Source organism: Phragmites australis, chromosome 16, assembly GCF_958298935.1.
Source record: "Phragmites australis chromosome 16, lpPhrAust1.1, whole genome shotgun sequence".
NCBI classification, from domain to species: Eukaryota; Viridiplantae; Streptophyta; class Magnoliopsida; order Poales; family Poaceae; genus Phragmites; species Phragmites australis.
Genome location: NC_084936.1, coordinates 26,065,691 through 26,077,923, shown reverse-complemented (window position 1 = coordinate 26,077,923; position 12,233 = coordinate 26,065,691).

Sequence of the window (12,233 nt, the reverse complement as noted above, 5' to 3'; positions counted from 1 at the left end):
ATATTTTCTAAACTATTTTACAAAACAAAAACATTTATTCTAACCTTAACTATTTTTCAGAAATAAAACAAAATTGAAGACCTATTAAAAACATATTAAAACATTTATATAAAGCATTTTCTATTTTCTAATTTTTTTCTAATAAAGAAAACCTATTTTTAGAATATTCAAATTATCGGGAATTATTCTTCTAAAGGAAACTCAGATTAACTGCGCAATCGTTGATGTCATCGCTGATCGGGCTGCTGACTTCGCTCGGAAGTGCTGACTGGACTCGTCACGTCGGATACAAGTGCACACGTGGTTGCTCACTAGGCTATGCTGACTCGTCGCAAAACTAATTAAATCCTACGCGCACGATCTCAATCGGACGGCCAAGATCATCTAACGCGAAGGGGTATCTACCATCTAATCTACGCCATACATCTAAGATTGGATGGTGGGGGATCGGCCTACCTCGGCTCCAACGCAGGAAGTCGATGGCAATGAGCGGGCGCGACGGGAGAACGGCCGAAGACGGACAAAGACAAAGCCGCGGTGGTCGGGAGATGATGGCGAACGGCAGAATGTGACCGGAAGGCAACGGTGAGTTCGTTTGATGGGTCGCGGCACATCGGGGAAGACTGGAGTGGCTCGGCGATGGCGGGCTTCAACAGCGGACGTTCGGCGATGATGGAAGCTTGGTGTGGTGGCTGGAACTCGACAACGAATGGTCGCAGGTGACAACGTGTGGACGGAGAACACCAGCGTGCACTCGTATGATGCTGGGAGGCTTGGAGAGGCCCAGCGACGACGGCGGGATGCGATGAAGCTTCGGTGAAGGCATAGGAGCTCACAAGTTGAGAAAACTCGATGATGTTTGAGGGCTTGGGCGCGGTGGAGTGCAAAGAAGCTCAGCCGAGAGGTGAATCAAGGTTTTAAAGAGGGAGGAGGGTGAATCAAGCTGAACAGCAGGGATTGATGGTAGCGGCGGAAATTTGGGTTTGGTTTCCATACTCCTCGTTCACTTTCCTTCACGATTGATCTCGTCTGATGGCGGTCTTCAACGTGGGCTTCAGTTACCAAACGAATGTGGCCTCCTTCCTTTACTAGAGCGTGAAATCAACAGAATTCAAATGGGCGAGGCTATGAAGACGGAGAGAGAGGATTCGGGAGGAGAGGGAAGGAGCTGACAGGCGGGACCCACAAGACAAAGAGAGAACACCGAGAGAGATCGGATGGAAGGGAGAAAACAGGCATGACAATTTCTTGAACACCTTCAAGAACATATATATGGCTCTATTCAGCAATATTATGGACCATCTAGTTACTCTACAATGTTGATTGATGAATCTACAAAATAGTCTCATATATGTCCTTATATATAAGGCACCACAATTATGCCAAACTCATTGATCACATAATTAAAATTAGAGCAAATTTTCTTGGAGGCAGGATCAAATCCATTCACATGGATAATGTCGTTCCTTAACGTGCATTCAATTATTGTTTGGTTTTTATGCACTACTGCATTACATACCATATGAGCACATTCATAATGGTCTAGCTGAATTTCTCATCAAGAGAATCAGATCATTTACATGAACATCCATAGAATTACAATTTGCTAACATCTTGGTGGTGACATGCTGCTTTACACACCGCATCATTAAACTAAATTCATCCAACTGCAATCGACGCGCGTCAGGGCCAAAAAATCTCTAAATTTTTCTCTAAATTGTGAATTTTATAATATATATAATTTGGAATGAATTTGTTAGGCTACAAAGAAAGTTTGCAAATATTTTGTAGACTTCATTGGGATTTGACATAGCTATGTATGTACTAACATCAAAATCATAAGAATTTGATGAATTTGTTTGAACGTATGAATTTTGGTCAATCTCCGAGATGGTTCTTCACATCTATGGCAAATGTATTCGTGCCAAGTGTTCCATGTCATTTACAACATTAGGGCTCATACATCTGTACTAAGGGGGTCAAAGAAGAAGGCATTGTATGACGTAGATCACTGACTCAGCGTTAGCGTCGTAGGTGTAAGGTCAAGCTCTAGCATGTATGAGATCAATGGCAGTATGTTGAACGGCCCAGCCATCTGACTATGACATGGTGGGCCTGCTAACAATGACTATAACCCAGCAAGAATGATTTGGGCCCGAGCAATGAAGAACTGCTGTCAACGGGGAAGGATCAGGAGGAGAAGAGAAGGTCGACGACTTAGGTGTAAGGTCAAGATCTAGCATATTTGAGATCAATGGTGTCGGAGGATGAACTCCTGTCGCAGGGATTCCGAGAGATCCCTTTTTAAAGATTCGGCCGGGGGGATGATCCTGAATGAGCTCGTCTGGGAAATAAATGGGAACGGAAAATAAATGCAGTGGCTGGTGGTGGGGGATGATCGACCTAGTGCAAAAAAGATGGATGCACTGGGGTTTAGACAGGTTCGGGCCGCACGGGGGCGTAACACCCTACTCCTGTGTGAGTGCTATATCTTTCCTTGAAGGGAATTCTTCAAGGATGTATCTGGTTACAAGGGTGTGCTGTCCACAGAGAGCTTGAGGCTCCCGTGTTCTGGCTTTGCTCGAGCTTGTTTGTGATGTTCTTTGTGTGTACCTTACGTATCTTTTGCCTGTGAACTTTTCCGTGTTGCGCCTTTCTTCATGGGTTGTCGGGGTCTGTCTTTATGTGTTCTCTATCCTTTTCTTTTATAGACGCGCCGACCTCGACTTATCCTAAATGGGAAAGAGGGGGCGCGAGTGCCAAGGTGCCACGGAGAAAGGCGTCATCATTCCGTCTTGGTGAAGTGACAGGGGCGGTGGAAAAATGCGGTGTGCATCCGACCACCCGCCATTGTGGATGTCCTCCAGCGCCATTAAGAGGGCCCACCGGGCAGCCACAGAGGTGCCCGGTGCGCCCACCCTGTCTTGTTCTTCTGCCAAGGCAGGGTGGCAGGCGGAGCGCTTCGATTCTGGCAACGTTATCCCAAGGCACTCGGATGAAACGGGATGGGACCCGTGCATTTAATGGACCCACGCCCCCCTGCCCAAGCATGGCAGGGTTTGACACTAGGGCGTGGGCAGCTGAGAATGTCAGGATGTCAGGCCGCGCGTGCCTATTAAATGCGGCATTGGGCCTTTGACTGGCTGACACCCCGATGATGGGACCCTTCGGGTCGTCGGACGATCTTGCGCGAACCTTCGGGGAACCGAGTCCTCGGGGGCTGCCACGTGCAGCCCCGAGCACTCTCTCCCAAGCACTTGGGGGAGACCTTCGGGGAACCGAGTCCTCGGGGGCTGCCACGTGCAGCCCCGAGCACTCTCTCCCGAGCACTTGGCGGAGACCTTCGGGGAACCGAGTCCTCGGGGGCTGCCACGTGCAGCCCCGAGCACTCTCTCCCGAGCACTTGGCGGAGACATTCGGGGAACCGAGTCCTCGAGGACTGCCACGTGCAGCCCCAAGCACTCTCTCCCGAGCACTTGGGGGAACCTTCGGGGAACAGAGTCCTCGGGGGCTGCCACGTGCAGCCCCGAGCACTCTCTCCCGAGCACTTGGGGGAACCTTCGGGGAACCGAGTCCTCGGGGGCTGCCACGTGCAGCCCCGAGCACTCTCTCCCGAGCACTTGGCGGAGACCTTCGGGGAACCGAGTTCTCGGGGACTGCCACGTGCAGCCCCGAGCACTCTCTCCCGAGCACTTGGCTGTTCGGATCATCAGGGGACTACAGTACTCGGGGGTAAGTGAGAACCCTTCCGAGCACTTCCTTCCCGGTACTTGGACTCTGCGGATCATCGGGGAACTGGGGTGCTCGGGAACCAGAGGCTGCGGCCCCGAGCACCTTCTCCCGGGACTTAGTTTCTTCTTATCCTGCAGGGTGGACATCGCGGGATGGTGACACGTGGCGGATGGCCGGCCCGGTCTCGGGACTCAGGGACCCCTGTTTCCTAATACACCGACAGTAGCCCCCGGGCCCATTGGTAGGCGACGGGACGGAGACTGCGGATGGGCCCTTCGTCGCGGCCGAGGCCGAGGCTGGTGCAGACGCCATGTGGTAGGCTTTCGAGAGGTGGCCCTTGCGGACCCAGACCTCAAGTACGCCCCAACGGGAAAACGAGTGGACGCGTGTCCACACAACTTCCGAAGGGTATGATGACCGTACGGGCGGCACGCGCAGTCACCGCGCAAATCGAGGAAAATATGCCTGGCAGCCGCTGACATTGCGCGATCGGCGGGAGATTCGCCTGGCGGTTGCATCGATCGAGGCGATGCTTCACCGAGCGAACCGTTTGGGCGGCAATTTTTGAACTTTGAGATATAAAAGGGGGATAGGATCGGTCCGTCCCCCTTTTTACGCTTTCTTGCACTTGTGCTCTTGCTTTCTTCGTGCTCCGAAGCCCTTAGGAAATTCTCAGGCGACCGGAGCATTCTTCCTTCTCTCTCTCTTTCCACCACCAAAACACCTTCCATTCTTGCCGAGATGACGAGGGTCGGAGAAGGACACTGGGACAAGGCTTCGGACAACATCTTGCCGGAGTCTCGTCTGAGGAACGAGGAGGCGGCGGACAAGATCAGGAAACTGCTGGTGCCGGAGGGGCAAACAGGTGCTGTGGTGGTGAAGCCGGTGAGCCTGACGCTGGCGACGACCGTCCCTGGGCGGATCGTCCTATTCACTTCTTTTGTGGCGGCGGGGTTGGTGCCGCCGTTCTCCACCTTCTTCTTGCAAGTGCTGGAGACCTACGACATTCAATTGGTGCACCTAAGCCCCAACTCCGTGGTGGTGTTGGCGATCTTCGCACACCTCTGCGAGATGTTCGTGGGGGTGACGCCGTCAGCGACGCTGCTTCGCCATTTCTTCATCCTTCGGCCGGTGGGGAAGAAGAGGGGGCACTCCACGGCGGACGTCGCGGGGTGCTGCAACCTTCGGCTCCGGGACGGCCTGGGGGATCATTACATTCCCCAGGTACTGCGTAGCAAGTGGGAGGAGTGGCGACGGGACTGGTTCTTCGTCGACGTCGACCCCCACGAGCGCCTCGAACTGCTAGAGACGGCGGCGGAACCTCGGAGGTCAACGTGGGAGGCGCCGCCGCCAAAAGACGCGAGGCTGAAGCCGGTGCTGGAGCGCATCCTGGAGCTGCGCGAGTCCGGGCTGACCTCCGTCATGGTGGTTGTGGACTTCCTGCGTCGTCGGCTGGCGCCTCTACGAGAGCGGGCCCGGTCGAGTTGGTTCTACACCGGGCCGGAGGATATCACCCGGATAAAGATCGGCGCAAGCTGGGATCTGGGCCCGGGGGAGTTGAGGGGTGTGACGCGGGTGATTACCGGAACGGAGGACATAGGCCGGGCGGAACTCCCGTGGCCGGAGATGGCACTATGCGCCAACCCCGACCGGGTGGCAATCATGGCGCAGCTGCCGGAGTTCGACGCCCAGGGGCCTGTGGACCAGCCGAGGAGCCGGAGCCCCGAGGCCTCCGAGCTCCCCGGGTTGGAGGAGGTACTTGGCGAGGAGGCCACTGTCAGCTTGGCGCGGGCTGGCGACGGGGCCGCCGCAGGCAGCAGCCGCCGTGCCAGAGAGGAGGGCGCCTCTGAAACCGTCGTGGAGGTGGCGCCGGGGGACCGGGGAAAGCGTACCCGAGCCCTGATTCTAGTGCTGGAGCCACGGCTGGTGCGGATGGGGCCTGCGCCGGCGCCCGCGACCTGGGCGGCGGTACCTGAGACCCGGGCGGCGGTACCTGAGACCCGCGCGGCGGCCTCTGAGACCCGCGCGGTGGCCCCGCCGAGCCCTCAGCGGAAGAGGTGACGGGAGAAATCCGGGCCGACGGCGCCGGACCCGGACTTCAGGCTCCCAGTGGCCAAGTGGCAGTATCGGTGAGTCTCCTTTCTTGCTCTTTCCTGGGCGTTTCTCGCCCGAACTGAGCTTTGACATTTTTCATCTGTCTCCCGTAGGCCGGCCGCAGGCGCCACTGCGACAGAGAAGGCGCGGGCACCAAGGCCAGGGCCGAGCCCGCCGGCCGTGTCGACGGAGGCGGGCACGGGAACGGCGGAGGCGCCAATTGTCTTGGCGGCCACTGGGAGAGAGGTGGAGGCGGCGGCCGAGAGGAGGACGGAGCAACCGTCCGAATCCTTGGTGCCGGCGGAACCTACCCCGGGCGCGGAGAGCCCGGGGCGAATGACGGTGGAGGTGGACGTTTTGCCGAGGCTGGCGGACGGGGCGGCCGATGCGGGAACACGGCCGCCGTCCGAGTCTTCGGCACCGGCGGAGCCTACCCCAGGCAGGCAGAGCCCGGGGCGGATGGTGGTGCAGGGCCCTGTAGAGAGCTCGGACCCCCCGGAGGCAATCTGCGGGGAGGCCTGGGCCCCACCGGTGCCCGACCAGCCCACCAACCCGTTCCTGGCTGCCATCGAAGGCGTCCAGGCAGCGGTTGGGCGGCTGGGCACGGCGGTGAACACCAAGGAGGGGGAGCTCGAGGCCGAGCGCGCCCGCCTGGCATCGGAGAAGGCGCAGCTGGCGGGCGCCCAGGAGGGGGCCCGCGCGGCGGCCGCGCGGGAGCAGAAGCTCCTAGAAGACACCCGCGCGGAAGTCGCGCGGGAACAAGAAATTTTGAAGGCCGCGCGGGCAGTAGCCGCGCGGGAACGAGAAGACACCGCCCGCCTGGCTGAGGCGTCGAGGCAGCAAGCTGCCGAGGCCCTTGCCAGGATGGGGTAGGCGCAGGAGAGGGAGGCGGTAGTCGCAGCTCGGGAGCAGGCGGCGGAGGAGCGGCAAGCCGAGCTGACCCGCCGGGAAGGTGCAGCCGAGAAGACGCGCGCCGACCTCCAGCATTAGGAAGACGACCTCCGAAAAATCAGAGAGGACATCCGCCACTGGGAGGGGGACGTCTCCCTTCGGGAGGTGGATAATGAGCTGTCGGCGGCGGACCTCGGCGCTCGGGAGGATTCGGTGGCCCAGCAGGAGGATGTGCTGGCCCGGCGGGAGGGCGAGCTGAGTCGCAGAGAAGGTGAACTGAGTCGTCGAGAGGGTGAGACTGCTGCGGCGGCAGCCGCCGTGGCTACCAGGGCGGAGGAGAACACGAAGCACGAGGCGGAACTGACCACCCGTGAACGCGCCTTATCCGAGATGGTGGCCAAGACGAAGCAGGCTGCCGGGCCCGCAGCCGTTGGCGGTTCTTCCGGTCCGTTCGGGGACCAGGGACTTGAGGCGCAGCTGCGGGCCACCAAGGAGAAGCTCGAGACTTGAGGAGAAGCTCTCACGGGTCAACCTGCAGCATATGCTGGAAGATATACTCCGGCGGATGCGGCGGGCCGTAGAGAAGGGTGGTCTTGGACGGCTCGTTGAAGACCAGAAGAGCGACAGCCCCGCACGACAAGTGCTGGGGCTCCAGCAGGTCTGCGAGCGCCTTGAGGCCCTGCCTTGGGCGGTCCAAGAACTTGCCGCCCGGGAGGGACGTGGCTTGGCACATGCAGTGGCTGAGCACGTCCTGGTCTGCTACCGAAGCAGGGACCCGAACTTCCCGCTGGAGCCGGCGCGGGAGGGAGTGGTCGAAGCTGAGGGAGAGGCCACCCGGGAAGCAGTCCGGAGTACCGCCGTCGTGGCGGCGGCGGCACGCCCCCGGGGACGACTCAGAGGACTCAGCTAACGCCTCCACTGCCGACTAGATCCTTTGTAGCTTTTTTCTTTCTTTTGTTGTCTTGATGAATGTAGATATAGGAGTGAACCCTTAGAAACGCTTTGTATATGCCTTGTGAATATAATGGCAGCTTTTCCTTGGGCTCGCAACTCCAATTTCTCTGAGTGTTTGATATTTCTTCTGATGTTTCGCTTTGATGTCCCGGGGAGTACTCAGTCGGGCCGTTCCCGACCTTCCCATCCCCGAGAACGAAGTTGTCTCGATCGCTGTTGTTGGCGCAGTCAGCCCTCGAGCTCTCGCGAGTCCGCATTGTCTAAGTTAAGAAAAACAAAGACACAAACTTCCTTGCCCGGGAGATAGATTAATCCAGCACGGAACACGTCGTGCCTGGTGAACACTTTTTCAATTTGCGACCACTCAGTTAGTAGACGGGAGACGCGTGCGGGCGAGAATGTGACCAAGAGTCCTCGTGGTCCGGTGGTGCCCGGGCTTAAGATGGACCGGACCGAGCACTGACAGCCCGTCCCCGAGGCCTGAGCTCCGGACTACTCGAGCAGCTCGAGCGATAAGATTACCCAGGGCACCCGAGGACTCGGTAGTGCTCGGGGTCCTTAAAAGCGGACCGAACACCACGACCACCACGAAGGGCTTCGGTCAGACATTACCGTACGCGCGGTACTCCTTTCTACAGACCGCTCTGTCGTTCTAGGAAAAAGTAGACACGCGGCAGGGTTTTGCGCGCGAGGAGATCACCTCGCCGAACAGATTAAAGCGCGAGAGCCCCCGAGAATGACTCGGGAACATAAATTTACTGAAAGTGGACTTGTCTGAATATAACCACTCACCGGACAGCTGTCGGCCTTCCGGCCAACCGATCCAGGAGGGGTGCGCTTCCGAGCTCAGGTGCCCGGGGACTTGGTTCTTTCAGCGGAGCGCCCGAGCGCCCAGAGGCATACGAGGCTCCTGGGGTCGGGTGATCTCGACCACCCATGCCTAAGTGGTAGGACCACCCGAGGACCCTTGGGGCCGACCAGAGACCGGGGCATTGAAGCCCTCGCAGCCGAACTGCTCGTGATTGCCAGCCTGTGACTTAAGAGAGAATATAGAATTTCTTTGTCTGGTGCGCTCTGTTAGTGCGGTACTTGTTTTAGACTGCTCTCGTTTTCGACCCGAGACCTCTTGAATGCCCAACCCGGTGAACAAGAGCGGACAGAGGCATAACCCAGAGGTCCTGTGATTCGGTGGCGCCCGGGTATGACAGACCAAACCGAGCACCGACAGCCCGCTCCAGGGGCCTGAGCTCCAGACTACTCGAGTAGCTCGAGCGATGGGATTACCCAGAGCACCCCGAAACTCGGTACTGCTCGGGAGCCTGCCACGACACCGAACACCACAGCCTACCATGCCGGACGTAAGTCAGCGGCGACTGCTCGCATGCATACCGATTGGGATTCTTTTATCAGCGGGGAAAATGAGAGAGCGAACTTTCGCTCGCACAACCGAGCACCTCACCAGACAGATTAAACATACGGAATCCAGAAAAATATTTTGACATAGCGATTGCCTATTGAAATACTGAATGAGCAATGTTTACAAGGTTGGGCGACGGCGACTTACCCAAGGGGTGGAGCCCTCGGACTGCTTGGGCGGGGGGAAGCCCCCGGCCTGGTTGTCCTGAGCCGCGAGCACGACCATCTACGGGTAGAATCTTTGGAGATGCTCAATGTTCCACGGGTTCGGGAGTGGCTGTCCTTCCTCTGTCGCCAACCTGAAAGAACCTGCCCGCGGGACCGCGATCACGGTGAAAGGACCTTCCCACATAGGGGACAGCTTATTCATTCTTTCGCGCGACTGGACGCGTCGGAGAACTAGGTCCCCCACCTCGAGAGATCGGGCCCGGACATGGCGCAGATGATAACGCTGCAGACTCTGCTGGTACCGAGCCGCCCGGATGGCGGCACGCCGCCGGCGCTCCTCCAGGTAGTCCACGTCATCGCGCCTTTGCTGCTCCTGCTCACCCTCAGAATACGCATGCACTCGAGGGGAGCCCAGAGTGAGCTCGGAGGGGAGGACTGCCTCGGCGCCATAGACGAGGAAGAACAGAGTCTCCCCGGTGGCGCAGCTTGGCGCAGTCCGATTAGCCCACAGCACGGCTGGCAGCTCATCCACCCATCCCTTCCCGTGCTTAGCGAGCACGTTATAGGTCCGGGTTTTGAGACCCTTCAGTATCTCCGCGTTGGCGCGCTCGACCTGCCCGTTACTCCGAGGATGAGCGACGGAAGCGAAGCAGAGCTTGATGCCGAGGTCTTCGCAATAGTCCCCGAACAGGGCACTCGTGAACTGGGTGCCGTTGTCGGTGATGATCCAGTTCGGGACGCCAAAGCGGCTAGTGATACCGCAGATAAACTGGAGCGCCGTGTTTTTGGTCACCTTGATGACTGGGACCGCCTCCGGCCACTTGGTGAACTTGTCGATGGCGACATATAGGTATGCATAGCCCCTAATTGCTCGGGGGAATGGACCCAGAATGTCCAAACCCCAGACCGCGAAAGGCCATGACAGGGGAATGGTATGAAGAGCCTGAGCTGGCTGGTGAATCTGCTTTGCGTGGAACTGGCACACCCTGCAGCGCCAAACCAGCTCGGAAGCATCCTGGAGAGCTGTAGGCCAGTAGAAACCTTGCCGGAAGGCCTTCCCGACCAGCGTGCAGAATGATGAATGGCCACCGCACTCGCCCTCGGGGACCTCAGCGAGAAGATCGCCGCCTTCTGCCCGGGAGATGCATTTCAGGAGGACACCTCCTGCGCTACGCCGGTAGAGATCCCCATCTACTATGGCATAGCGTCTGGACTGCCGAGGAACTCTTTCGGCAGATGCCTCATCCCCAGGTAGGAACTTTTCTTTCAAGTACCCTCGGATGTCAGACATCCACGAGGCATCTTGAGAACACTCGGCGAGCGCAGCGCACTCTCCGGGCGGCGGCGCCCTGACGGGGCTTCCCACTGAGGGCACCGCCGGGGTCCCCTGAATTGAGTTCGAGGTTTCCCCTTCATCCTGTTCGGCAGGCAGGACGGAAGGCCGTGCGAGTCTTTCTTCAAAGACTCCGGCAGGGACGCGCGCGCGTGAGGAGGCCAGGCGGGAGAGCTCGTCGGCCAGAGTGTTGTCGCGGTGAGGGATGTGCCGCAACTCCAGGCCATCGAAGCGCCTCTCGAGCTTCCTGACCGCAGCCACGCACGCCGCCATTTGAGGATCCGTGCACTGGTACTCCTTGGATACCTGGTTGACGACCAGTTGGGAGTCCCCTTTGACCAGGAGGCGACGAATCCCGAGCCCCACCGCAGCCCGGAGGCCGACGATGAGACCTTCGTACTCCGCCATGTTGTTGGATGCGCGGAATTGCAACTGCACGACATACCGGAGCTCTTCACCCGTTGGGGAGGTGAGAACCACTCTGGCCCCTGCGCCTTTCAGCGAGAGGGAGCCGTCGAAGTGCATGACCCAATACCCGGGCGCGTCGTGCCTGGGATAAGCAGAGATCTCTTCTGGGACGATGTAGGGGACGGGTGTCCACTCTGCCAAGAAGTCGGAGAGCGCCTGGCTTTTGATTGCCTGGCGACTGACGAAGTGTAGGTCGAACTCCGCCAGCTCTACTGCCCATTTGACAACGCGCCCGGTGCCTTCCCGGTTCCGGAGAATGGGCCCCAGTGGATACGTGGTAACCACCGAGACCTTATGCGCCTGGAAGTAGTGGAGTAGCTTCCGGGAAGCGACGAGCACGGCATAGAGCAGCTTCTGAGCCTGGGGATATCTTGTCTTGGCTTCCCGGAGGACTTCACTGACGAAGTACACCGGTCGCTGCACCCGGCGGGCCCGGACGGCGGCTCCACCCGGGGGGCTGCTGCAGCCCCCAGGCTCGGCGGCACGGTCGGGGCTGGCCGGGCACTCGGGCTCGACTCCCTGGCTGGGAGGAGCAGTGTGCTCGGGCTCGACCCCTTGCCCAGGGGGAGCCGCGAGGACAGGTGAGTGGTCGGGGCCTCTGGGAGCTGGGACCCAGCACCCGGCCCTGAACACTCGTCGCGCTCCACCACCAGCACTATGCTCACGACCTGAGGAGTGGCCGAAACGTAGAGCAGTAGGGGCTCACCTTGAGAGGGAGCCACCAGCACGGGCGGCGAAGTGAGGTACTTCTTTAAGTCGCGGAAGGCCTGCTCGGCCTCCGGCGTCCAGTCGAAACGACCGGATTTCTTCAGAAGCTTGAAGGGGGGAGCCCTCGCTCCCCAAGCTTGGAGATGAAGCGCCCGAGGGCTGCCATACAGCCGACGAGACATTGGACCTCCTTGAGTTGAGCCGGGGGTTGCATCTGCTCGATGGCCCGGATCTTCTCTGGGTTGACCTCGATTCCTCGGCCAGAGACCAAGAAACCAAGGAGCTTGCCCGCCGGTACCCCGAAGACACACTTCTCCGGGTTGAGCTTGAGGCGGGTAGAGCGGAGACTGTTGAAAGTCTCGGCAAGGTCCTCGAGCAGGGTGGCGCGGTCTCGGGTTTTGACCACGAGATCGTCGATGTAAGCTTCGACGTTGCGGCCAACCTGCGAGTTAAAGGTAATACGAATAGC